General features: G+C 34.4%; 1 long non-coding RNA gene across 6 annotated transcripts; it reads right to left on the bottom strand.

Annotated features, from left to right (window-relative positions):
- Positions 1-6,943: 6,943 nt before the first annotated feature.
- On the bottom strand, positions 6,944-24,539 carry LOC113701645 (uncharacterized). 6 transcript variants are annotated; one of them, XR_011816280.1, is made up of 8 exons: positions 24,229-24,539; positions 23,317-23,401; positions 22,403-22,687; positions 18,370-18,634; positions 14,818-15,128; positions 8,253-11,297; positions 7,644-7,701; positions 6,944-7,229 (listed from the first exon to the last, which is right to left on the bottom strand). It is a non-coding gene; the product is annotated as an uncharacterized lncRNA (long non-coding RNA). The 6 variants fall into 6 exon arrangements; XR_011816278.1 differs by having other exon boundaries at positions 22,403-22,638; XR_011816272.1 differs by lacking the exon at positions 22,403-22,687 and having other exon boundaries at positions 14,818-14,957; positions 15,070-15,128.
- Between the last annotated feature and the right edge of the window lie 214 nt (positions 24,540-24,753).

Genomic DNA, 24,753 nt, shown 5'->3' with positions numbered 1-24,753 from the left:
CCAAGGTTCCCGACCAAACCCATGCTGGCTCGAGTCCAAGGTTTGCCTATGAGTTTGGGCGTCCCCCAGTTAACATTTATAAGTCGAGGAGATTCACTCCAGCGACGTATGCAGCCATAGCATACCATTGCATTTCATTCATTCATTCAATACATTTCAGTCATTCATTTAAAATAAGAACGAGCGCGGTAAAGTACACGCTCGCCTTCATTTTTAAAATCTCCAAACAATTACAACAATTAAGTAGGTATCAAGTATTCATACACTTGACACTCACCAAGCAACAAGAGTAAGTAGATTCAATTGAAGTTCAAGCGTCCACCGTGGGGTCCTCTTGAAGGTCCTCGTGTGCGCCTGAGCAAATAATAGTGAATTATCATTCACACATCCCAATTATCAAGGAAGATCGTGCACGAGTACAATCTAGGGAAATTTCATCATAATGAAGCTCAATTACTCGTAAATCGAGGTTTAAGTGGAGTTTCTTAAAGTATAAGAGCAATCGAGTCTTTTGTCTTGGAAATCAAGCATAAACGTTCAAGTACTACCGTAGGAATAGGAAGTACTCGAAAACTCCATTTCCTTGATATTCGGAAAATTTCAGTTTTGATATGATATTTTGAAAAATCGTATCTTACATTCCACATGTCAAAAATTGGAAAAATTGGTACCGTTGGAAACCTCTTCCAAAGTACTAAAAGTTCCTAGAATACACTTTTCTAAGATTCCAAATGGAAAACATTCAAAAATGAGCTCAAAGTCGCTGTTTTGGTTCATAAGGCAGATTTAAGTTGATTTTTTGCCAACTTTGAAAATTCGGCAAAATTCACTTGATTGGAACTAGCCTTTGAAATTTGGAACTCTATTAGAGTCGCAATCCAAGTTTACAACAAAATAAGTAGAACGAGAAATGGAGTTTTGAGTACTAAGATATGGCAACTCAAAATTACCAAAATTCCCTTGTGAAACAAGGGTTTTTCCAAACTCGAGTCATGAACTTTGGAAATTTATTTGAGCAACGAAATGGACTCGGATTAGTACCAAATTCGGCAATATAATACTCCTATATAAAGGGTATCCTTCTATCAAATTTCATGGAAAGATACCTTCGGAAAGGTAGTCAACCAAACATCCAAAGTTTCGAAAAATCCTAAGGCAAAACTGCCTTGAACTTTTTGTTTCCATTCCAAATATTTGGCAAAGGAAAATCCTTCAAACATGGTTTATTTGTGTAGAAAAAACCTAAGGAACATTCATGGTACATTTGGTAAGTGTTTCAACTCCAAGAAATTCAATTGGCAAGTCCACACCAAGTCTAGCATCAATTCTGCAAAAAATTTAGGGTTTTCAAGAACAGGGCAGGTTTCGTATTTTCATCACAAATCAATCAATTCAACTCGGAATTGAGCATGGTTGGTGGCGTTGGAAAATAAATTCATAAAACTATAATTTCACAGAAGAAATCGTTACGAAATTCAGTACACAACTATCTCAAATTCGAGCCTCAAGTTGTAGCTTCTGAACTTCGTTCCAGGAAAACAGAGAAACAGGACAGCCATCTTTAAACGGTTGGTACGGAATATTCAGGTGGAATTAGGAGTTGTATTTTATACCGTTGGAAAGCTGGGAATGTCTAGTTTCAAATACCACTGACAGCACTTGATTTCAACGTCGGAGCACAAAGTTATGGATGAAACAAGAAGGCTGTCTGAGCATTACGGGAAAATTTTTCCAGGTTTGCTAGCTTTGTGAGATTGATCCATTTGACCAACCAAACCTCAATATTTTTCGGTGAAACTTTATACACCATCTATAAAACATCTAAACATCATATACAAGCCATTAAAACCTCAAAATTCCGCAAAAAGAGGCACGATCATAACAGGGACAGAATTGGAAACTTTACATCCATGCACTCCTTGAAGTTTATACCAGCTATGCACCATTAATCTACCAATTTGAGTACTAAACCAACATTAAATCCGTCATCAATCATCACATCAGCTATCAATCCAAGAGTGGGAGTTCATAGAGCCCACATTCAAAATTTTTCAACAATAACATGCCACCCACATGAATATCTAAGCTCATAAGTGTAAATCAACTTCCATAGGCTAAGAATTTGAGGATTGATCGTCACTTACTTGTATGGGTGAACAAGACAGAATTTTCGGCCCTTCCTTGCTTCAAAATGAACCATCAAAAGCTTTCCCTTTTTAGCTAGATACAATCCCCAAGTGGTCAACTAGGTGTAGTTCAATTTTGGTTTGATTTGGTTGAGATTTGGTGCATGAATTTGGAGTAGAAAGTGATGGAGCAAGGCTGGTTCTTCTTTCCCTTGCTGTTCGGTTGTGTTGAGGTGAGAAATGGAGAGTGTTTGCTGATGGTAAGGCTTCCGTGAGAAGCTTAGCAATTGTGGGTTTCAAGTGTACAAAAGTCAACTCTCCAATAGTGCGCGTACGCGCGCATTTTGTGCTCGATTTCTCTCGAGTTTATTTCACTAGTGCACTAAACCTCCAATATACTTATAATCATATTAATATTATTTACTCTTAATTGTCCCAAAATAAGGGTCTAAAGTCCCTCAATTAAATCGCGCGTGTAAAAACGCGTATCTCCAAATTAAGCACGATAAAGCGAAACCTCCAAGAATTTCTTATAACGATGGTACTAATAACTATCACTTGAGTATTTAAACATAAAATACCTATCTTAAATCCATTATACGATTCTCCAATTTTCCCAACTTATGGTATTTCCACACCAGCTAAAATTCCAAATCGCGTATTCACTATTTTCACTTAATGAGCTTCCAAAAATTAAATTTTGAAACAAGTCACTTTAAAAATATAATGAAACTATAGACCCATGTAATTAGGTCTAAAGAGGTTAGAAATAATATTCAGGGGCAATTGGCCAAATAAATAATTAAATGAGCTTGAATTAGGAGTTTAAAATAGATGAATTTTGTGAGTCCTCACATGAGTCGAGTATTAATTCCTCAATTAACCTTTCTTAATCTGTCATTGATCATTCTTAACTCTCCAATATTAATACACTCCCGATTCAAGTATAGTCTCGAAAGACGTGCACTCATTGTTCCGAACTAAACGAATTTTTGAAAAATGAATTTTTCCAACAAAACGCTTTAAAAATATAAAAGAGGCGTTGTTCCATATAAATGGATTTTAAATGGTCGAAATAAATAATTAGGAGAAAATGAGTAAATAAATATTTAAGTAAAATTCGATAAATAAGAAAATCTTCGGGTCCTCATAGAAACTCAACAAGAAACCCTAATCCACTTCGTAGATTTTAGAGGCAAGTGCGGAAAGGAGCTCTTGGTAAAATTTTGGAGGAAGAAAACTTTTGGTTTGCATTCCATCCTGGGTTTTGAGATACTTTGCTAGGAAATTTCCTTTTTTTCACTTATTTCTAAATTTATCCGATTTATGAAGCAAAAGAAGTTAAAGGAAACATGCTTATGGAAGATTTCATGGTTTTGTTAAGTTTTATTGAAATTTTCAACTTTGATGCAAGATATATATAGTTTAGAGATTTATATATGTGAAATTTTGCTAGATTTCCTTATTTAGAATATATATCGTACACCCTATAATATGTTATCTTGATTATTAGTAGTTTTACCATAAAAATAGGGTTGAAATTGGAAGGTTAATGTGAGAAATTTGGGGGACAAGTTGCTGAAAATTTTTCATTATTGGTCAAGTGAGAGAGTTGAGGGGTAAATTTAGTGTGATTTGGACCTACTTTGCTCGAAATTACTTGAGAGTACCTTGATTTTCACATAGGTTGGATTTTAGTCAAAATCAAGCAATTTAAAAAGAGGGAAATATTGGTTGTCCCAAACATATTTTATAGTTGGATGTGTCCAAATTTAAACTCGTGATTTGGGTCAATTTTTTTCAAAAAGTCGTCCCTATACTAAATATATGTTACCCTATCTTGTGCTTGTGGTCTTGAGTAACGTGAGTTACATTTACTTGATTTTTCCTTGATTTTCACAAGTATAAGTTATGAATTTTGAAAACCTATGTTGAAAGTTTGATAATTTCTTACCATACGATATCTGATCGTAAATTTTGAGAGTGGTCAGGAGGCAGAACCTGAACTTGACATTTCTATACCTTAATTGGTTGGTGAGTGTTTTAAATTGCATCGTAATACTTGCCACTTAATTGAAATGCTCTCTTGTTGTAATCGGATAATACTTAAATTATTCGATTGAACAAATGTGTACTCTATCATACTTGCCCTAACTTGATTAAAGTATTGTGTACTATTTGCAAGTGAATTAATATTCATGTGCATGATTTAAAAATAATTGTCAGGAATTCCAAATCCCATCCACTAGTTAGTCGAATCGAACCAACAAGGATTTGATCGAAGAGATTGACGAATTATGAGTACTGTTTACTGTTTATTCCACTGGATCTAGTATGCTCAAGTATTATCTTTATTATTATCTTTGGAATTCGAGTCCGATAGGGGGTTGATCGGTAGACGGAGATTAGAGATAAGCGGTGCCCTATTGGATTTGTTACTATATTTTCATGATTGACGAAGTGTCAACGGATCCTGATCAAACCATTGTCGAACTAGCTCGTAAGAGCCAACTATATCCTTATACGTGAAAGTGTTAATTGTTTATCTGACTTATCTTGTGAACGCTTACTTTCTTCAGTTTAAGATTGGGATATATATAACTGCCAACTTACTACTTCATTTGCATGTTGCCTTAGAACTTCACTAGGTATTAACTCACTACATTAGTTTGTTTTCCTTCCAAAGGATGAGAACGTGAACGAGTAAGTTAAAGAAGGCTGGCGTTTTGGTCTAAGTTCCTTGTCTTTTGTTCTAGTGTTCTTTTTATTTTAGCAATTTGACTTGAGTATGAATCCCTTATTATATTATGAGTCTTTATGAAAATTTGAAGGCCACGAATGTATATATATCTTAATTTCGAAATTGTTATTGCTTTGGTTATTGAGATTCTTGTATTGTATTAGGACTTGTAAGTGAAACCTGACGAGAGTTGGATGGACAGTACGTCAAACCCTAAAATACGCCCTAGGGAGAAGTGAGATCATCATAGGATTTGAAACACTCACCAACTAATTAAAGTTTAAAAATGTCAAGTTTAAACTCTGCCTCCTGACCACTCTCGAAATCTACGATTAGATATCGTATAGCAAGAAGTTATCAAACTTCCAACATAGGTTTTCAAATTCATAACTTATATTTGTGAAAATCAAGAAAAAACTACGTAAATATAACTCAGGTAACTTAAAACCACAAGCACAATATGGGGTAACATATGGTAAGTATAGGTACGACTTTTTAAAAAAAAATGACACAAATCACGAGTTTAAAGTTGGACACATCCGCCAGGAGGCAAAGCTTGAACTTGACATTTTTAGACTTTAATTGGTTGGTGAGTATTTCAAACCTTGGAGTACGCCCTAGGAAGAAGTGGGATCGTCATAGGATTTGAAACACTCACCAACCAATTAAAGTCTAAAAATATCAAATTCAATCTCTGCCTCCTGGCCACTCTCGAAATCTGCGATTAGATATCATAGAGCAAGAAACTATCAAACTTCCAACATAAATTTTCAAATTCATAACTTATACTTGTGAAAATCAAGAAAAAATCACGTAAATATAACTCATGTAATTCAAGACGACAAACACAAGATGGGATAACACATGGTAAGTATAGGTACGACTTTTTGAAGAAAAATGACACAATCACGAGTTTAAAGTTGGACACATCCAACTATAAAACATATTTGAAGCAACCATTAATTCCCTCCTTTTAAATTGCTTGGTTCTGATTAAAATACAACCTATATGTAAAAATTAAGCTGTTCTCAAGTAATTTCAAGCAAAGTAGGTCCAAATCACCCTAAACTTACCCCTCAACTCTCACTCCCTCTCACTTGATCAACAACGAAAAATTCCAGCAACTTATCCCCCAAATTCCTCAAATTAACCTTCCAATTTCAACCCTATTTTCATGGCAAAACTACTAACAATCAAGATAACATATCATAAGGTATACAATACATGTTCTAAGCAAAGAAATCTAGCAAAATTTCACATATATAAAGTTCTAAACTAAACTACATATATCTTGCATCAAAACTAAAAATATCAATAAAGCTTAACAAAACCATGAAATCTTCCATAAACATGCTTCCTTTTAACTCCTTTTGCTTCATAAATCAAATAAACTTCAAGATAAGTGAAAAAAAAGGAAATTTCTAGCAAAATACATTAAAATTCTATAATGGAATGCAAATCAAAAGTTTTCTTCCTCCAAAACTTCACCAAGAGTTCCTTTCCGCACTTGCCTCTAAGATCTACGAAGTGGATTAGGATTTCCTGTTGAGTTTCTCACTAATCAAGCAAGAATCAAGCTAGAACTTGAGTTCTCTCTCTCTCAGCCACAAGAAGGAAAAAAATAAAGGAATTTTGGTTGTGAAATGGAAGATAAATACAAGACTTGTCTTGGTCAAAGAAGACTTAGATTGTCAACACTTGGCAACCAAACAACTATTATCTATCTATTTTTTAAAATATCTCTTTTCATTCAATCACCTTTCAATACTTCAATTCCAACAATTTCTTTTCTTTTTTCTCTTCAAATTTTTGGCTAAGACAAGAAAATAAGAAAGAAATAATAAAGAAAGAAAAGTCTTGGTCAAAACTCCTTTGAGTGATCGACACTTGGTAAAACATGATTCATGCCTATCTCTTTGTCTCTCTATTTACCTCTAATCACAAACATATCTAGTACTCCTCCAATTAACTCTTAACATTTCTTGTCACATAATTTCTTTTGCAAAAAATTTTTTCATATCCACCAAATTTATTCAACACACTTTACTAGTTGATCACACTTGCATAACGCACTACGAAACTTAACATGCACCAAATTATATAAAGTAAAAGGATTAATATCGACTCAATGTGACGACCCCACCTCTCCCTAAGGCGAACCAAAAGGGTTCGACGGACCGTCTGCTCAACTCTCGTCAGGACTCACTACAGTTCTCAAATAAACTACAATGTAAATTTTCAATATTACATCAAATACTCCATGAATTTACATACCACAAGTGAATCGAAATTCAAAATATACATGAGATATTCCATCAAGTCATACTAATAAGTTAATACAAGTGCTTCCTTTGCCTCGAACCCTGTAGAGAGGAAATAAATATTTTGGGGTGAGCTAGAAAATCAGCGAGTGTCCAGTAAAAATCAACAATCAAATAAGTTTCATAATAGTGCTTTTAGATGATGTCATGAATCAGTGATCAAATGTAAGTTTATTACTCTTGTGAGCCAGTGAAATCATTGTACTTAAACATCCAACGCTCAAATAGATCAAGTAATAGTCAAGCAATACAAGGGAGCCATCGGTGCTCCAACATTTAAGGCAAGTCAAGTTTCATTAAGGTAGAGACGTTGGTGTTAAGTACAAAACTTCCAAACACTCATTTGAGCCAAATCATTGCATGGCATACATGCAAACACACATGATATGCAATCGAGTAAACAGTGCAAGAAATAGTTCAAAAAGTAACTTTGGAAACAATTTTAGAATTACTCACCAACCACAGCTCATGATCCTCATCCATCATAGATAGTTTCCTTGCTCAAGTCCAAGCCCTAGATCACAAATATCATGTCAAATAAAGGAAATTCTAAAATCATCAAGTTCCTCTCACCTTTTGGCATTTTAATCACAACTGAAACTACACTTATCGGATTGAGATGAATCTTATGGCGTTTCGAAGCTACGACATAGGCCTACATTTATTATGAAGACCTCCAAAGCCAGATCATGCATTTTCATGGTCAAAAAATGAAATTTCAGAGAAAACAGAAAGCTGTCGGTTAAACAGGGCATTTGGGCAGTCAGGGATATTTTAGTCATTTCACAAGTTACAGTACTCCGATTGAGCTGAAATTTTCTGGGTAGAAACCTAACTCAAATCCCTACAACTTTCATGTTTTGAGCAAGAACTGATTTGACATTTATCATGGACGAATATGCAGTTCAAGTGGTGAGTGCAAATCTGGAATAAAGCTGGCAACAAAGAAATAATTGAGAAACAAGAGATGTTTTCAACAAAACTTAACTTCCATGGCTCAAATCCAACATACAATCATATAAATTCAAGTATCTTCAAAGATTAGTGGGTTGCTAGTACTTTTACCTCTTTCTTTCCTCCTAGCGTTAGAAAAATTGCAGACTGCCCAGCTGCTATTCCAACTTCTCTTGCTTCCTTGCGGCACCTTTCTTAGCTTTGGCTAATGGATTATGAAGCTAACCACTCTCGCTCACACTTTCTCAGTTTTGCTCTCTTTTCTCACTTTCTTTGTTTACTCTCGGTGTTGGCTTGGTAAGGAGAGTAACTGAAGTTTTACTTTGCTCTCAGGAAGACAGTTTCTTCTCAACTCCCGCGGCTCTCTCTCTTGTTTATCTCATGGTGATAACAAGCAAAATAATAAGTAGTTGTATTCTTCTTGTTTTCTCTCGGCCTTATTGATTAAAGAGGAGCAGTCTTTCTTTTCGGTGGGAAGTGGCAGACAGGCATATAAGATGAGCTTCTCTCGGTTCTACTGCCCAAACCTACTCTTATTCACTTTCTCAATGCACCATTTCTGCTTAGCAACTTTGGAAGCTGTTTCCATTGGATTTTTTTTTCCTTCAATCACCGCCCCAATCTCAGCTAGCTTCCAACCTTCCACCGCTTAGACTAGCAGCTGCTTGTATGCAGTTTCTATCACAGAAACATTCCTCTCTTGGTTTGGTTATAGGTTTTGATAGTTTATGAGATGGTCGCATGGTAATTAGTCTAAAATTTTAAGGTTAGTTTGGTCTTTTAGTTGTAGTTTAATTACTCTCCAAAGCCTGAATTTTTTTTTTCCGGGGCGTCACACTCAACCCTTAAAGCAACCAAGAAATTAAGGCAAGTAAATTACAATAAAAGAAATTAGAAATTAACTTAATAAAAATAAAAATAAAATAAATAAAAACTTTCGAATCCTCACAATACTTCCTCAAAAGCACCAGTTTCTAAAATAAGATTATTTTCATCCGATGATAGGGTTAAAAATGATAAATTTTACATTGTTCTTTTATTTTCTTTACTAGAGTTATATGATTATCAGAGAATTCATATTTATTATTTTTCTTCAACAATTTTTTTAGTTCTTTTTTTTTTACTAAATTGCAGATAAAATCTAACGCATAATTTAATATTCCCAAAAATCTTTGTAATTGTTCTTTATCTTCTAGTTTATCAGAAAATGCTTATATTTTTTCTAAAACATGTAGTTGCATTTTTATTCCTTCACCATTTATTTCTAGAGTTAAAAATTCAATTTATTTTAATCATATCGTTGCTTTCTTCTCTGAAAATCCAATTCCATGTTTTAGACATAGATCAGAAAATATATTTAAATGCTCTAATCTATTGAATTTGATATTATTAAGATATCATCAACGTATACATATACGAAAGGATAATCCTTAAAGATTTTATCCATTTTTCGTTGATATATTTGGAAGGCATATTTTAATCCAAACGGTATAACTAATCGTTCATATTGTCCTTGAGGAGTACTAAACGTTATGCAACTAATACTATCAGAACGCATTTTTATTTGTCAAAACCCACTCTTACAATCAAATTTAGAATATACTTTATTTCTTCTACTCATGTTGATGAGAGTTTCTTTATGTGACAAAAAGTATCCGTCGAATATGGTTCATTATTTTACAACCATTCTAGATTTATTTCTTCTTATTTCACCATGGTTTCTTCTTATTTCACCATGGTTTCTTACCATAAAAGCATGTGAAGAATAGGAAAAATTACTCTCTTATTAAAAGTATTTCTAATAATTCTTTAATTTATTTTTTGAATTCATCAATTGAATTATACCTCATAAGTTTTACCCTAATTATTTTATTTTCACCTTTAAGTTTTATTTTTGCATAATCTTAATTTTTGTCCCAAAATTTTAGAGGGTTTTCTATATAACTTATTTAGTCCTATAAATGACGTAATGAATATTGTGAATTATCAAGAAATAAATAAAAAAGTTTTCGAACTTCTTATCAAGCATGCCGAACAAGATCAGATTATGACCAGCCTTTACAACAAGATTGAACCATTATTATATGACCTATTCAAAAGGGATGAAATGAAAAATCTTCCCCCTTCAACGGGACAAGAAAATTGTCAACAGATTGAGAGATCTGGAATAAATTCTCTCAATAATGGAATATCCTTGCGACCATATTTTAATTGGAACCAGACATCTCAAAAGATACCCATACTCGATAATATAAGTAATGAACATCCGCTCATTTCTAAATACAATTCTTTTATGAGAGAATTATATGGTTTACAAAATACGAAAATATATTATATAGATTTCATAAAAATTTATTCTCGGATGAATTGTGTGCAGGGATATGATAGCAATTTTATTCAAAAGTGGTACAATTTTGGAGTAATCAATGCTATACACACGACTACTTCTAAGTTTTCTGAAATTTTCAAACTCCCTTAGTAGAATCAAGAAGCAATAAAGCATATTTATCAAAATAATCTTACATGTAGTCCCAAAGATATTTTGATGCTCAAGATTATTTCAGTTGGACTAGACTTTGAAGATTCAAATAAATATGATATCTTTCATCATATCACAATTATGAAATATAAAAAGTTGGACATAAAAGTTTACCCTCAACGAAAGGAATATGAATACTTTTCTGAAAACAAGATACATTATCAAAGAGCCCTTTGAATAAAAATTGTTCTGCAAAATTTTGAAAATACACCCAAACAAGATTTTCGTATATATGGAGGAAATGGAGCATTTTTTTTCAATAATGACTACTTATGCAGAAAAGACCCCGCAGGCAACAATGAATTATCTAAATTGAAAAATACGTTTATTTGAAAGCAGTCGAATAAAATCTAGCAATAAAACAATCAAAACTTTATGCAGGATGAGAAAACACAAAAATAACACGTGTTCGACTTGTACCAAGGAGAAAAAAAAAAAAGATAAGAACACCGCATCAAGCAGTCAAAGTATAGAATAAGACGTAAGCACTTACGTCACTCCTGGAATCCAAAATATTTTGTTCAAGTCCACGGAATTGAAGTAAGTTGAAGTCCGTGAAAGGAATCAATTCAAGTCCGGCATTAAAGTCCACCAACCTCTATAAATAGATAGATGGCCTGTACAAAAGGGCATTCATTGAGTCCACGAAGAAGCAACTTTACCTTATAAAATTTTCTCTCATGTTCATGTTTAGTGAATAAAGAGAGAGAGTGGTGTGCTAAATCTATCTTGTACTACAATTTCTTCATTAATAAAAGAAGAAGTTTTCTTCATAACTTTTCATCTTTTGCATCTGAGTACGCTTAGAGGTAAAAAACGAAACTATTGTGCTGCAAAACTCTGAAGCGTCCCTTAAATGAAGTCACCCTTGTGATTGGAGGTTAAAACGCCCAAGTAAGAAGTACTAGGAGAGGTAGCTGGAGTTTTGTCGATAAAAAATCAGAAATAAAGCTATGGAAGCATAATGGACCCTTTTCTTTCGTTAATAAGAAATTGCTAGTCTTGATACGGTATGCACTCTATTCTCTTGAAAAAATTTTATGGAAACTTCCACAAACTCATTTAATACCTTATCAATAATTATAATGCATCCTGAATATACTTTACAAATAAAAATATCCTTTATATCAAGAATCATAAATATAAATATCTTATTAGCCAACCCAAACTTAAATTTTGACTTAAATTTGGGAATCGTAATCTTGTTAGCCAACCAGAATAATCATCGTTATTGTTTAAGGGAATATAGATCATTTCTGGGCTCTGATACCATTTCGGTGCCCAAATTTAAGCTTCCTACCCCTTCAGTAAATTCAAACTAAAGATGCATCAGCATTTTCCATCCACTTCACGGCTTTCTCTATGATACTAAATTGACCAGCATCTTAATAGTTGGCAGATTCATTGCAATTCAAGACACACTTTCTTAACCTTGGTAAAAAATCATAGTAGGACCTAAGAATCAATTAGGAATAAATCGCAAAGTTTAAAGATCAATAGAACTGACTAAGTTTTTTGACCACTGGAATTGACTAAGACCCTATTTTATAACCCAATTCAACACTAAAACTTAATGGATTTAGATCTTAACACATTCAGACCGTTTGATAACGAAAAATTGAATATCCTAATTAATTAAGTGGCACTAAATTTCCTATTCAAAACTTGCTTCCAAAATTAAGTGATAAGCTATTCACTTATCACTGAATGTGATATGTACTCAAATGTATTAGATTTAATACTTAATAATTTAATAACTTAATAGATTCAGACATCAGATTTTAGATTTCAAACTTCGGTTTTCAGATTTCAGTTTTATCAAATGCACCCTAAGTTTTTTCTTTGAATATATAAAATAGAAACCAATATTAATAATAAACTAACTGAAAATTATCTAGCATGATTTACTTAATAAAGAAAGCTACGCTAATGGCATTGGAAGTTCAACAAGATAACAACCAAAATTTCAATGACTATCATGCGTGTGGGTGTGTGTATATACATTTATACACATTTTCCTTCCTTCAGACGGTCCTGCAACAACTTGAATTTCTAATTTGAGCAATCTTGGAAATTTACTCACTTTCTAGCAAAATGGATGTATAATTTAAAATACAGAACTAAATTTTACACTTAATTGGAGTATTATTATTAGCAAAGTCTTGATTAGAGACTGAAAATTTCTCATGGGTTTCCTCTCTACCTATTTGCTCTTCCAAGTTGTATTTTTCTCAAGGTTTTCTAATTTTTTTTTTTTTAGAGTTGTTGGTGGCATATTATTAGCTTTGAGTCACCTTCCGTCCGTCACTCCCGTTGTCGATGAATGCTTGTCTTTGGTTTTTATAATGTCTTTTTTTCATTCAGTTTATCGTAGATTTACTGTGCCATGGAAAATTGATGCCATAATAATTTTGTAAGGCACCAACTGCAATACCCGCAATTAGTATGAAATCTTTAATATCAATATTTTGTACAACTAGTTGTGAAACAACCAACATTCAATTCTGAATCGAGTGTATCCCGGAGAAAAAAAAAGTTTGAGATAAGGGTACCCGTAGACAATGAATAGTGAAATGACATTTTGGGGGTATTCCTACACTCCGTGTCAATATTAAGGCCGAAGTCATATTTAGGCAAGAAAAGTGCGGAGAGACTTAAAATGAAGCACAGATTGGTTAATGGTACTGTTTTTAATGGGAATAGCTGAAGGACTTAGCTGAAGAAAAACATAGCAACGGTATTCTAAGAGAAAAATGGAAGTGAAAATTTTCCATCATTCAGTGCAATTTGAGAGTGGCTGAAGGAGATGCTCAATCTAGAAGCTTGCAAACCAAACCCAAATATGCATTTTTGGCTTGCATGTAAGAACATGAGTACATGTATCCATGCAGTTTGGCATAAGAAAAATATGATCGATGGATTAGCCACTTCAAATTGAAACCAAAAAGGCTTGAATGACATGACACTGACATTCTTAAAATGAAGCTGTTAATCTATGCTTGCTAAGAATATCTTCAAGAACCAGCTTTGTTTTCACGTTCACTGAAAGTCAATGGCAGATGAGACACCCTAGCCCGAGCAAAAGTCATTAACAAAATCCAATATATTACATACGAACTCTAATAAAGCAGTAGTTGGAAATTCACAGGCCAAAAAGGTATACTCATGTTTTTGTCCATTTGAGATCAGAAAGAAACATTTTGGAAGTATCAGAAGTAGAGCATGATTAAACATGTACAGTGTCCTACAGAAAGTAATTTGGGACTTGGGCTAAAATTGATTTTGACTATAGACATCTCCCTAGTGTATGCTTATGTATACCAAAAACTTATTAGCTCTCTGCATATTAAGTTCAAAGCTCACCATACAAATGTGAAGGAATGTAACTTCTGGTTCATTTATTGTATTTATAGGGAATTTTTTTTCAGCAGTTATTTTTCTCAACTAAATCTGCTAGATAGCAAGATTTCCACATTAAACCTTATTGTTGGGTCCCCTAGCCAGTCTCTTTGAGATGCTTTGATATCTATACCTCTTTTTATCTCTCAGTTAACCAAACCACAATCCCAGTATTTGGGAAATTCCTGCAGCTATTCTGCATCATATCCTAGTGAAGTAAGAATAGAAACACCAGTTATAAGATCTATAGTACAGGAAAAATCCTTATGAGCTACCATATCAGCAATACTTCATCTTCCCACAAAAGAGTGCAACCAAAGCTCCATCAAAATCTTGAGAATTCTCAACATCTTTAACGTTGAAAACGTTTTGACTTTATGAGCACTTTTTCTTGAACTACTACTACAGTTCATGAAATATATTGACACACAACTTAACAGGCTAGATTGGCATAATCATGTAACATATCAGCATACAACTTAATGGGTGAGATTGGCATAATCATATAACACATCACAAGTATCACTAACTGTCCCATTCACTACAATCCCTCTCTAGTCATGCATTAGCTGAAGGGGATCCCTCAAAGTATAAATTGCAGGACAAAATCAAAATATGAACCGAACAGGGTGGCTCTTGATCTTATTTAACTGTCACAGGCTAATCACTTATTATATGCTAATAGTTAGAAACTGCTGTGCACCAATAAAAAAATAAAATAAAGTAAATAAAACTGACCTTCAACAAGAAAACAACCAGCAAATAGAGAGCTTCTCCAGTATGAGCAAGTATCATTGTCCTGCATATTCTAGCAATAAACCTAAAATCCCTGAGCCATTTGCTGAATCAAGAAGACCAGCAGTAATTTCTTGAAGGACCTGAAAGGAGAAGAATCTCTTAACAGCTTGAAGATAGGGTAAATACATAAAGCTCCTGATATCGGTATGATGTGAAGACTGGCAGGATAATGAATTTGATTTGCAGTCGTACGTGCCGATTTTAGGTGCAAATCCTGTGCTTTAATATCATAAAGCAATCCAGATGATCACCTGCACAGCAGATATTGGGATTCTAAGCCTAAAATTTGGGACAGTGAAAGCCCATGCTTGAATGGAATTGAAGTTCTCTATGGTTTTAAATACCGCAATTCTCTTTACAGAGAGAGATACCTCAGCAAATCCAAAGAAAAATATTTTAACATTAGCAAAGAATCAATCAAAAACAAACAACCAATCCAACAAAAAGAAAAACAAAGAAAAAGTTACCATCAAGAGGATTCAAAATATAGTTAACAAAAGTAGTTCCTGCCCAAATAGCAATTTACAGATCCAGCAGTTTATGTTACTTAAATATCATATTCATGTTTATCTCTCCTCAGATTCAGAACTACAGAAAGAAAGTCACAGCAGATTAGAACTCAAGGAAAAAATGGTAGAGAAAATGATGACAGAAAAGAAGAATTAAAAGATAGTCAAAAGGAACAGACTTCGAAATGAACAAGCACCTATCAACAACACACATTGGTTCAAGAGGGTCACCTATCATGACCAATTTCAAGAGTTTCCAGCAAAACAGGTAAACTACAAGGAAAATATGGTAGAGAAAATGATGCCAGAAAAGAAGAATTAAAAAATAGTCAAAAGGAACAGACTACGAAATGAACAAGCACCTATCAACAACACACATTGGTTCAAGAGGGTCACCTATCATGACCAATTTCAAGAGTTTCCAGCAAAACAGGTAAACTACAAGGAAAATATGGTAGAGAAAATGATGCCAGAAAAGAAGAATAAAAAATAGTCAAAAAAGAACCGACAACGAAATCAACGAGCACCTATCAACAACACACTTTGGTTCAAGAGGGTCACCTGTCATGACCAATTTCAAGAGTTTCCAGAAAAACATGTAAACTTCAATGATGTCAAAGAAAACTGGTATTTTCATACATGAAACTTCTATAGTTTACTCATCATAAAGAAATCTGCATGCAAAACAAACCAACAAAATCACTTGCTGTATAAAATGATTTTCTTGGATGAATGCTTGACTCAATAATCAAAAGTATTTCATCCTTCTAAGAAATATCAAAATGAGCTATACAGAATATGGCAAACTGTTATATCAAGCTCTGTACACAATTAGGCTTAGGGTTCTGTTTAGATAATGAAGATCTTGTCAAATTAACTGACCATAAAGAAACCAATCACATGGACTTTTGTGCTGGTTGTAACGTGGCTTTGCTACTGGACTGAGAAAAAAGAGAGATTAAGGCTCAAAGTACTCATTTTTCTGGTTAAGTTCATCTCATGATCACCTTACAACAGTTGTGCTACCAGATTCATTTAAACTGCTGAAGTGGTGAAAGAATAGTGTTCCTTCTCATAATTGTCACAAAAATTAGCCAACATTTGGACTTTTATCAGCTTGTAATGAGGCTTGGGACAAGTGTGAGCAAAGAAAAGGATAGTGAAGGCCCAAAAATAAAATATTCTGAATGGTTCCAAACCTGTGAATGCCTACCCCCACCAAAATCTGGGGCTCTTACATTCTGCCAAAATGTTGACTCTCTTTCTTCGAAAGGCTTCCTGATTTTTAGATCTAAGCCTCTTCCCAATCTGCCTTTTTTTTTTTGGGAGAAGTAAACATTGTCAGCCCTTGAGAATTGAGCTCTTCTCAATCTTTTTTTTTATTTTTCTTTTGAGCTCTTTTTTTTTTTTTTTTTGAGCTCTTCTAAGTCTCTTTTTTATTTTGGCTATTGAGATATAACCATTTCAAACTCTTGAAATTTGAAGCTGTAACAAGTTTAAGCCTTCTTGATTTCATCAATAAGCAGCAAGTTCTCTACTCAAGCTTCCATCTGATCTCCCTCAAAAATTAACCCCAGAGTGGGGTGCGATCAACAAGGGGTTGAATAATTCTCAACTCTGAAGGTAGCAAAAAGAATTGACAACGTTTCAATTGTGTATGGTAGCAATAAGAAGGCCAACATCACATTGGTCTTTTTATGTCAGGTCCTAAGAGAAGTAAATAACTGAGGCATGTCATGTTGCTGGTTTCATATTTTGATGGTTTAGATATGTACAACAAAGTCATACACCAAAAAGGTCTGAACATCAGAATGTACGTGGTTTAGAGATGTACAACATGAGCCAAAAAGTCATCAACACCAAAACGGTTTGAACATGAGACATGAGTGTCAAGAACTTGGCTTTCTTTTCTGATTTTGCTAACAATTTCTTGGGTTCAGTTTGCCATGTTCAACAAAAATCATCTTCTCATTTCTTCAAAAAGCTAGTTTAACTTTGACCTCAATCTGAGCCCAAAGATGAACTTATACTTTCAATTTTAGACCAAAGCATTCATCTAGGAATTTCAGATTGCACAATAATTGAAAAGAAACTTCCAAAATTTGTTTTGAAAGCCACTTTCAGAAACAAAACAAGAATTTTCAACAAAACAGAAACTCGTGGAATTGATTCTGTGTTGACCTTTGAATGCAGTAATGAAATTGATAGGCTTTTCATACCTTAAAAGCTAGAAGAAGAAAGAAAGCACATGAAAGCAAGAGAAGAAAGCAAAAGAAGAAGAAGAATAAGAAGACAAGAGAAGGAGATAAGCACTTAACATTTCAAAACAAAATTTCCATTTCAACAGTGACACCTAAATAACTAAAATGTTAAGCACCTTCCTGATAAATATAAGGAACTCAAAAACTCCACAATCACTAGAAAGCATGAAAAATGTCCAAAGTAACTGAAACCATGCAAGTTCAATGTTTATATTATTCCACACCAAGCCACAGGGAACAGATAAGTAAGTAACAATACTGATACCAGTTAGATAGTGTATTCATTTTCCCAATGATTAAGTTAAATGTTTTAATCTTGACAAAATTCTTCATTCAATTACCAGCATTGTTGCTACCAATGACATCATTAATTAATGGACAAGATGCCAACCTTCAAGGAATCTATTTATCATTCTAAGCCAAATTCGATATCTCATCAATGGACCATACATATAAATAAGGCACTAGGCACATTGCCCAACAGATAATAAGGAACTCAAAAAATTTACAATCACTAAAAAACACGAGACTTAACCTTGCAACTTTTCAGGTCAATCCTAAAACACTAAAATAAGACCATAACATTTCCCAAACAAAATAAATACAAGTAAATATAATTGGAGAGGCATTGAGATAGGACAAATGTGAATGGACCATGCAAACTTACTCAAAGAGGCATTGTATGGAGTTGAATAGAAAAGGAGAATGGTATAGTTCATTACCTGAGTAGGCCTACTTCAGAGACACATCAAGCTACAATTCCAATGATTCAAGTTCCTGCTGTTTAAAGGACCAAGGTCCTCACCCAAGAGATTCCAAGCATCAGAACAATGCAAAGGAAATTGATGCTACTGTCCTTCAAAATTTTTAATCCATATCCATAATCTAGCTACGAAGCTCATCCTCCAGCAGTGAAGTATCTTTGTCATCTTTGCCTCACTTCATAAGGTGCTTTAAGTTTCAAATACTCCAGTTGACTATGACCTCCTACAAGCAAAATCAGTATGTAGCTAAAAAAATTTGCATTTCGAGAAAGTAACATGTAAACAAAAGGGTCCTTAGAGAAAGAGAATAAGACATGACCAAAATGAATGAATCATGCAAATTTTCAGGTCTGTCCTAAATATCCTGTAAATAAGCCAAAAACATTGTTCTGGTTAAATAACCAAATACAAGCCAATCTGCAATTGAAAGATAAAAACTTGGATGGAAGTACATATCCATAGCTCCACTTCTAACACATAAAGTGAGAGAATTAGTAGCTGTAAGTTTTCTTGAAAAAAATATCCAAATACCAAGAATAACTCGGTGCATATCCGCATGATAACATACCTCATATTAAATAAAAGCATTGTCTAGCAAAATCAAATTTAATAACACTTAATATCAATATCCAAAATCATAATTCATCATACAAAATTTATCCAAGAAACAAAGTGGGAAAGATAAAATAATTGTGCATGTTCAATTTCCTTAGAAAACCCCAAAAACCCACAATTCTATTTTTCAAGAACAACAAATATACACTCATATTCATCACAAACCAACAAAAAACCAAAAAAAAAGTGGGGAAACCATAACATAAATGTAGAGAAAATCCCAAAAAACCAAGAATTCTTTCTTTCAAGACCCAAAAAGTTTTTATTCAATTTCATGAGCCCCAAAGTCTCAAACAAAGTGGGAAAGCCATAATAAAAATGCAAGTTCAATTTTCTCAGGAACCCCATAACCCACAATTCTTTTTGTCAATAACAACAAATAAACATTAAATTTCATCAGGAACCTACAAAAGCCCCAAAGTTCACATTTCCAAGAACAAGAAAATCTATATTCAATCTGAGCACAAACCCAAGCCAAAGTTCATTCTTACTAAAAAGACTTACTAAAAAGACTGTCTGTAGTAATTATATTAAAAAAAATCTACAGCAATCTCATCAAAAACCGACAAAAAACCATATAATTCCCTCTGTCCAAACAAAACAAAACACCAAATGATTTCATCAAAAATCACCAAAAACCCAAATTTCAGTTTTAGCAAAAAGGAGAGCAAGCTCATCAAACACCCACAAAAAACATTTAATTCCTCCCTTCAACGAAAATCAGAATCCATTTCCTGAGAATCTCAAAAAAAAAAACCCCAAAATTCTTTGTTCAGCAAAATTTTGAAACAGAGTGTGCAAATTTTCAGCACCGAAACAGAGATGTAAAGAGGAGAGTACCAGCGACTGATATTGGTTGTGGCCCAACATATGTCTTGATCCGAGGAGAATTCCAATTTTTAGAGGTTTAGAAGAAAGGAATGCTACCCCCCTCACTTCGCTCTCCATAGACCAAGTATTGTTCATTGATGATGATGATCTTGATTTTGAGTTTTTAGAATGATTCTTGATGATGAGGAGGAGAAAGAACTCCAATTTTTAGAGGCTTAAAGGAGAACTAGATATGGAGCCCCACGCACAGCATGGGGTGCCCAGATTTGTAAAGAAGAACAAATTTAGTAACATTTGTAAGTACCATCAAACCTAAATGCATAATGTATTAGCTACTTAAAACACGATGGAGCCCCACGACGTCCCAAATACAGTTTTAACATTAATAAAAATGTTGAAAAGAAATTTTTTTCAAAAAAATAATAATAATAAATAAATGGTCTTTATATCGAGTACAATCACTGAATAGCATGCACGTTGAATGTACATTCTAGAGGGAAAAAAGAGTTAATATTCATAGGTTCTATGCTCATCAAGTTTCAATACAAAAAATTGATTAACCTAGCAATCTTTGAGTTCCAACTTGGAAGAAGTCCACTATGATATCTGCTATCCAATGATTGTAGTGAAACACAGTGACATGCATTATATGATGCATTCGGAATACTGCCAAGTCTACAAAAAGCAATGTTGCTGCTAGTTTGACACGAACTGCAGCTGTGCCAACAAGTGTCGGCCTACTACTTTTAGAAATACTAGACAACTTATGAGTGTGGCTTAGTCAGTTGGATTATCCCACAAAATAAAATCCACAACAAACATCAAGGATCGCAACACTAGCCTTGTCTTTGAACTGTGACGCCCCGAAAACAAAATTATTTTTAAAATTTTCTACTTTGAATGAATTGTATTTCTTAGTGATTGGAAAATGATTTTTATATAATTTTATACCTTCTTGTTTCCGTTCAATAATTTTAAAAGCATTTGCAAGGGTTAATTGAACTAGTCAAGCTTATTTGGATGTGCAAACTATATTTGAGTGGAAATGAAAGGTTTATTGGCAAGATTTCAAAGATATTTTGAAAGGAAGGAATTACCAATTGACATTTGTCAAAATTCCATTCAAGGTTTGGCCAACCCATTTTCTTTATAAACCAAAGAAGCTACCAACTTGTTCCATCTTCTTCCATTTTTCCTTCTTGGTGGCCGGATGATAGAGAGAGAAGAGAGAGGAAAAGCTTCATTTTCCAGCCATGATTTCTTACTCAAACAAGAGAGGAAACATGTTTGCTCCATAAACTCTTGAATCAAGCTTGAAGAGGAGCCTTGGAGGAAGAATTTTCTTGAGCTTCTTGGTGGCTTTCCTCTTGGGTTTTGATGGAAAAATGAGGTAAAAGTATTACCAACCCACTAATCTTTGAAGATACTTGAGTTTATATGATTGTATGTTGGATTTGAGCCATGGAAGTTAAGTTTTGTTGAAGACATCTCTTGTTTCCCAATTATTTCTTTGCGGCCAGCATTATTCCAGATTTGCACTCACCACTTGAACTGCATATTCGTCCATGATAAACGCCAAATCAGTTCTTGCTCAAAACATGAAAGTTGTAGGAATTTGAGTTAGCTTTCTACCCAAAAAATTTCAGCTCAATCGGAGCACTGTAACTTGTAAAATGACTAAAATACCCCTAATTGCCCAAATGCCCTGTTTAACCGACAGCTTTTACTTTTTCTGAGATTTCAATTTTTTACCATGAAAATACATGATTTGGCTTTGTAGGTCTTCATAATAAATGTAGGCCTATGTCTTAGTTTCGAAACACCATAAGATTCATCTCAATCCGATAAGTGTAGATTCAGTTGTGATTAAAATGCCAAAAGGTGAAAGGAACTTGATGATTTTAGAATTTCCTTTGATTGACATGATATTTGTGATCTAGGACTTGGACTTGAGCAGGGAAACTATCTATGATAGATGAGGATCATGAGCTGTGGTTGGTGAGTGATTCCAAAACTGTTTCCAAAGTTACTTTTCGAACTATTGCTTGCACTGTTTACTCGATTGCATATCATGTGTGCTTGCGTGTGTGTCATACAATGATTTGGCTCAAATGAGTGCTTGGAAGCCTTGTGCTTAACACTAACGTCTCCACCTTATTGACATTTGACTTGCCTTGAATGTTGGAGCACCGATGGCTCCCTTGTATTGCATAACTGGTACTTGATCTATTTGAGCATTGAATGTTTAAGTACAATGATTTCACTGGCTCACAAAAGCAATAAACTTACATTTGATCACTGATTCATGATATCATCTAAATGCACTATTGTGAAACTTATTTGATTATTGATTTTTACTGGACATTCGCTGAGCTTCTAGCTCACCCCAAAATATTTATTTCATCTCCACAGGACTCGAGGCAAAGGAAGCACTTGTATTAACTTATTAGTGTGACTGGATGGAATATCTCATGTATATTTTGAATTTCGATTCACTTTTGGTATGTAAATTCATGGAGTATTTGATATAGTATTTGAGATTTACATTGTAATTTATTTGAGGGCTGTAGTGAGTTCTGGCGAGAGCGGGGCAGGCGATCCGCTAAACCTTGGGATACGCCTTAGGGGGAAAGCGGGGTCATCACATGAACTAATAGCTTGTAGTCCACTTCCCTGAGTCCCTGTTCTACTCTTGTAACCCCTCCAAAGTTAGAGGAAGCAGTCTAGCAAGGGCCACCCATTGCTCCCCAATATGTGGCATCAAAGTCCCAATCACAAAAACTGAAAATGAAAGAGTTTAGGCCCCTAGTCTGAATCTTGCAGCCAATTTCTACAAAGTACTAACACAAAAAGATAATTAATCATGTGTCAAGGTTTCTTGTAACTCTTCTATACCTTGAAAATGCAAACGAAATGAGCACTAAAAACTCAATATTCACTTTCCAATTTACAAAAAATAATTTACATGAAATTTGAAGCAAAACTTGAACAGAATGCACTTAAATGAAGCAGATATAATTGAATTGATGCCTAAAATATGTGTGAGAGACTTTAATGGCTTCCAATTTGATAACTTCTACTTTTAAACACAATCCTCAAAATAGCCTTAGTGGCATAACTTAATTCGTGCTTGGGTTGCAAATATAATGGCTCGGATGGGGCATGTGCAGGCAAAAGGTATCACGCAATAACACTCCACTGCTCAATCTCTCAATATCTAAAATGTTTGGCGATCTTAGTTTAGAGCTTTAGTTCTTCTAAAGCACATAAGCGTGGCATAAACATTTTCACTTTGGTTGTATATTCAAAATGGATAGCCAAAACATTGCTAAATACAATGTCTTCAAGATAAGAAGGGCAACACTGTGCAAACACACCATTTTAAGACCAATCAACAAACTATTTTTAGCATTCTGAAAAGGAACAAGCTAAAATGCCATTGTGACCTGCAATCGTTACCTGATCAAAGGGTTCAATTCCTTGGTCTAAATGTCATACATCTTCTTCAGTGCATCTTTAATCTCCCCATTAGCACGCATGTCAACTATCAAAACCAATGTAGTGTTATCTTCAATCTTCTTCTTGGCAAATTCTGAAGTCAAAAGATATTAGAGAATCTGATAATGGTCCAATTTATTCCTTTGAGTAGCGCAAATGCATGGATACTCTGGGTTCTCATCCTTTTTCAATGTCTTAGGACCCTGGAAGGTCATTTGTGTATGAACCTTCTTGGCTTTCTTCCTGACAGTCCTCACATATTTGACAAACTTAGCCATCTTTAGTGCCTGAGCCTTTTATTTGGCCTTTTTTAGGGTGTTAAGTTTTAGATTAGAAAAAAACTATTAAACCACCAAGTCATTCAACAAAAAGCAGGAGCAATGAGCAGTCAAGCAATGAAAATTGTTAAGTAATGGAATCCGCTTAAACGAATTCAGTGGGTTGAAGGCTACTTCAGTGGGTGACATCTTATACAAGGCACTCCCCATCACCCAACCCAGTTCAATCTTTCTCTTAAGTGACCAATTCTGAAAAGCCTAATCCAGTGCATCTTAGGCAAGAAAGGGGGCATTCCCCTCCCTGATTTCCAAACTTACAAGAAAATCTCCAACTATTCAACCACATAATACTAACAAACGTTAAGTTCCATGGTAATTATTAAATTTACAGAAGCTAATTAACCACTTAATTTAAGCAAATGAGCACAAACGAAAAAATAGAAAATTGCAGGAAATTATTAGAGAGACAGACAGAGAGAGAGAGAGAGAGAGAGAGAGAGAGAGAGCAATTGATTTTCAACATCGAAATTAAACGGCACAAGGGAAAAAAAGGATTCAGAAAGATGGTTAAAACCCAAAAAAGAAAAGAGAAAACCTAGAATATGAAGGTGTTGATGGTGGCGAGGTTTCTTTGTCTGAATCTCCCTTTACTTGCTGCATTTGCCAATTTTTGGCCTTCTTCTTGGTCTGTGGGAGAGGAGAAGGGATTGGCCCTTGTCGGGAAAGAGAGGAGCCGGGCAGGGGCAAGGAGGGCTAGGGGCATGGGTAACAGGGTAAGGAACAAAATGATCGCAGGCTATTCAGAGAGAAGATTAGAACTCTGCATCGGTATCCAGCCTGTGGAGTCTAGACTGGGTACCGGCCCCAATCTAGAGGCCATAAACCCCAATTAGTCCTACAGCCAAATGGCCGAAACACCCCAAAACTTGCTAACAATCGCACTATAACCGGCCTAAAAACACTGTTCCTCAATTTTTTTTGGCTAATAAAAAATAGTAATTTTATCTACATTAATTATTATTATTATTATCAACCTATATAGTAAAAGCGCGAATGAATCTTTTAAAAATGGTGGTTGTTGTGCTGACGTGGCCAAGTTTTATTGGCTGGATAGTGGTCG

Source organism: Coffea arabica, chromosome 1e (genome assembly GCF_036785885.1).
Source record: "Coffea arabica cultivar ET-39 chromosome 1e, Coffea Arabica ET-39 HiFi, whole genome shotgun sequence".
Lineage (NCBI taxonomy): Eukaryota > Viridiplantae > Streptophyta > Magnoliopsida > Gentianales > Rubiaceae > Coffea > Coffea arabica.
This window is presented reverse-complemented; position numbering and strand designations above follow the sequence as displayed.